The 4,253-nt window shown below is 35.0% G+C and overlaps 1 protein-coding gene across 2 annotated transcripts in view; it reads left to right on the forward strand.

Annotated features, from left to right (window-relative positions):
• Zeb2 (zinc finger E-box binding homeobox 2) overlaps positions 1-672 on the forward strand; it is a 127,203-nt gene extending 126,531 nt beyond the window's left edge. For both annotated transcript variants that reach the window (XM_087197510.1, XM_087197508.1), the window contains exon 10: positions 1-672. This exon is cut by the window's left edge and continues 4,801 nt beyond it. The gene's annotated coding sequence lies outside the window, so the exon portion shown is untranslated.
• The last annotated feature ends 3,581 nt before the right edge of the window (positions 673-4,253 follow it).

Raw genomic sequence — 4,253 nt, forward strand, 5'->3', positions numbered from 1 at the left:
TATCTCAAGGGGATGCTGGTCAAATTATTATAGCTTAAATATACACCTGTAAATTTCAAATATTTTGTACATGCCACAAAACATTCCTACTTTTGAAGACTATAAAACTACAGGTGACTCATCTGATCATTTTATATATTAATAAATAGTACAACATATATGTGAACACATCACAAATCGTATTGGTGAACCAAGAGGCTGTATATGCCTCTTTTAAGTATGTACTGAGACAGCCTAATATAGCAAAATGGGAAGGGGCTTTTGGTCACTGAAATATGCATTGTGAAACAAAGATAAAGAAAATACATGGCTTGTGCCCATCATAAAAAAAAAGATTCAGACTGAAGGCTTAGCTTTGGTTTTTATTCAATTAAATTGTTAAACTGTGCACAGTGAATTTTTTTTAGAACTTGAGACATTTGTGATGTTGGCTGTTTAAATCTTTGTTACCTTCGCTGTGAATTGAAATTGTACATATTTAGTAAATCATGCAGACAAAACAAACTTTTTAGACAATATTTTTATTGAAGAGTTTTCTTTTCCTGTATCCATGTCAAAAAAAAGACCTCCTTTCCCAAAATAAAAATGTCAATACTAAATTTACAGAAGTATAAAGGAATGATTGCTTCCTTTAGAGCAAAATATTTAAATAAACATGGACATAATTGGCAACATGTTCTTTTTTGGGCTAGTAGGCCGTGTCCAATTTTTTGGGTCTGATATTTTAGAGGGCCTCTGTTTCAGGGTTGAAGATGATATATTAATCTCTGAATTAAACAAACGCTACTAAGGAACAGATAAATCCCTCAGTTTTCATTAGTATATGAAATATGGAATTAGTCAGAGAAGTGACACTGATATGATGCTGAATATGCCACAAGCTAAAACGTTCCCTATTAAAACAGTCACCTACCACCTATAATCTAGTATGACATGTTAAAATGCTCCAAAATATGGAAGTAGAAAATGAGCATCACTGTTCCCATTTGGCCTTGAGAAGACTATGACAAAGATTCTAATAATTTTAGTCAAAGCAAATGATGAGTAAAAAATACATGACGATTAAAGCAGTGACAAATGATCTTTTAAGCATTCTAATTGATCTTTCTCATTCATAGCTTTGATTCCACACAAATTGCAAATCCTGATGATCCTGAGTTGTAAGAGTACCCAGTCAGCTTTCTCTCACTCCACGGAATAGGCCTATTACATTTGGAATAAAGGATAAGCCCCCAAAATGTTAAAAATAGACTACTGCCCTGGCAAGAAATTTAGCATTGGCAAGCACAGAACTCAGACAGAATTGATCTAACATAAGGAAACATTCAGAGAAAGATTTGTGCATTATGATCTTGTTCTGACCATTTTTAGAGTTTTCAAAAGGAAGCAAAGTGTGTGTGTGTGTGTGTGTGTGTGTGTGTTTGGTAAATTTATGTGTATACACTTGTGTAACTAGTGTTAAAAGGAACAATACTCAAAAGATGGAAAGAGTCTCAACATAGTGCTTTTGAGACATTTTCTATTTTGTTATCTTAAATAAATTGAAAGCGTTCAAAACACTGACACTGGAAAAATAAGTCCTGACGGTAACTTCACAAAAAATTTTAATATAATTTGTAAGGTATGCTAACAATAGAGAAAATACTAAATTAACTTTACTCATTTTATAGGAAATTTAGATTTTAGTTTCTAACCTTACCTTAAACATGAAAAAAAATCACTTTTAATCCATTCCTTAAAGTCTTATTACAGCACAAAGAATGACAGTTATAGTCCATTCTAGTTTTATTTAGGAAAAGAGAAATATAACCTTCAAATTACATGAAAAAATATGGATTAATAAAAGAATATAAATTTAAAATTAAACTCAAGAGCATGTCTATGCTCACACACACAAAAAAATCCATTATGGTATATCTATTGACTACAAGTAACCTAGATCTTGATCTTATGTCTCTTCTGAGTGACACCACTTCCAATACAAACAACAGTTCCCAACTCTAGTGCAGAAATCAAGGGAGAATACCACTGATTGGATACCCTCCAACCACTGCCTTGCATCCTGAAACCTTCTGTGGAGGTCTCCACGTCATTATTGAACATCCTTAGAAAGTGTGAGCTCATAGGTTTCCGGTTGAAGACACATCTAAGCAAGAGCAGGGAAAAGAAAAGCACCAATCATGTTACTCAACATGTTTTAACCCTTTAAAAGCCATTACTGAAATATTTAGCTTAAGAATAATAAACCTAACATCTAAGTAGACTCTTTCCTGCAATGTAAATTGCTTTCATATTATCAAAGACAGTTCCATGAAGAGGGGCATTTCACTCACTTTGAAATAAATGGTTATAGAAACTGAACGTGTTGGCACAAGTTTGTAATCCCAGCTACTTGGGAGGCTGAGGTAGGAGGATGGCCATAGCCTGGGCAAATTAATGAGAACTTGACTCAAAATTTTAAGAAAATTTAAAAGTCTGGAAATGTAGGTTGGTGGTAGAACACTTGCCTGTAGTGTGAAAGGCCTTGGGTTCAGTCCCTAGCACTACAAGGATTGCTTAATATGTTCTACCTTGATTGTGAAAATAAGAAATTAGAACAATGATTTGTACAAATACTTTTCCAGGAATTTTCAGGATCCTTTGAGTTTGATGCCTTCACTTATAAATCAGCCTATGTTAAAAACTCCTTCATGGCTTGACTAAATTATAACATACCCTGTACATTAAAATTATCACAAATCTGTTTCTTGTTCTTTAATAAAACTTCCCTACAAGTTTAATAGGAAAAAAACTTTATGTTTGTGCATTTGGAAAAAAAAAAAGAAGTTAATCTACCACCCAAATCTTATAGATGAAGAAAGTAAGGTCTATATGTCCTTGAGAAGACACTGGTTGTTTGTTTTTGCCCCACAATGATCTAGACAGCAGTGAGGCACAGACTGTGAGAATCCCAGTCTTCTGAAACACCATTCCCTACTCTTTCCTATATACCGCAGCAAAGCATTCCATCAAATGGCTACGGAAACATCAAAAGGCATGAGTTAGTTTCTCCAATTTCTGAAAGAAGTTTATTCAGTTCTAGAAGAACTCTTCACACAAGAATGAAATTAAAATAATCAACTTTGGCAACCTGTGTCACTCTAATGTGTCACGTTAACTGAGGGCTGTTGACCAATTGTCTATGGACTAAAGTCTTCTTTAACTGACAGCCAGAGACATTCTTAAATTTGAGGAATATTCTTCAAAAATGTTAACTGCTGTTGATACATTTTACCCAATTTTCTCAAAAGATCTTGAGAATTGTCACAACCACCAAGGAGCTACAGATCCAATCTAACCTCTTCACCAATGTTTTTTGGCCTGAGCCTACTTCCCAAGCCCTCAGTAACCATTCTTTTCCCTGTCGTGACTTTTCTAAGCCCTGATGGTGCTGAATGACTGAGACATGACCAGAGGTGAAAACAAGGCAGCAGGTATACACAGCAACAGGAACAGCGGAGATCCATTAACCTGCTGTGGGAATATTGGAATCGATGCAGAAAGACCAAAGAAGGTTAGAGTGGAAAGGAATTTTAGACACCCTCTCATCCAGAGTCTTAGATCTTTGAACCCTGGGGTTGAAAGAAGAAATAAAACACCAAATCAGGAAGAACTGGAGTCAGAAGTTTGGTCTCCACTTATAGTATAATTATTTTTTATTGCTACTCTTTATGTTCATATCACTTCCATGATGTTTGTATTCTACAAACATTTACATTTAGTTGTTCTAAAAAAATACTAACAATAGTTGCAACATTATCAGTGGTTTGGCTTACTGGGTCCCTACCCATTATAAAGCACAGCAGAGACTATGGGATAGACAAAGTGAAGTAGACAGCATTACTGACCTCAGATTTTCTATAATCTGGTAGAGGAACATACACAAATAAGTACAATTATGAGGTCCAGGTGCCTTAGGGACTGTACCTATACATAAATCACAAACATACCCCTTCTATACCAAGGTGTGTCCTCTATTTAAACACAAAATAACAGGATTCCCTCAATAATGTGTCTCTTGCTGAGTCTTATGGCATGGAATAGAAGCACTGTGCTGAATAATTAGACAATATTCCAACCTTTGAGGATGTACACTGTAGTAGAAAAGGTAGAAAACAAAAGTGATCCCTGCAGACAGGGCTACTGTTAGAAAATAAAAGAAAGTGATGCACTAGTGAGCAAGGTGGACGTGAAGGACAGGCTATTTCATCTGG

The sequence above is a fragment of the Heterocephalus glaber genome, unplaced genomic scaffold (genome assembly GCF_053883595.1).
Source record: "Heterocephalus glaber isolate CG9 unplaced genomic scaffold, H.glaber_assembly_v1.0 deba00000347, whole genome shotgun sequence".
Taxonomy (NCBI): domain Eukaryota; kingdom Metazoa; phylum Chordata; class Mammalia; order Rodentia; family Bathyergidae; genus Heterocephalus; species Heterocephalus glaber.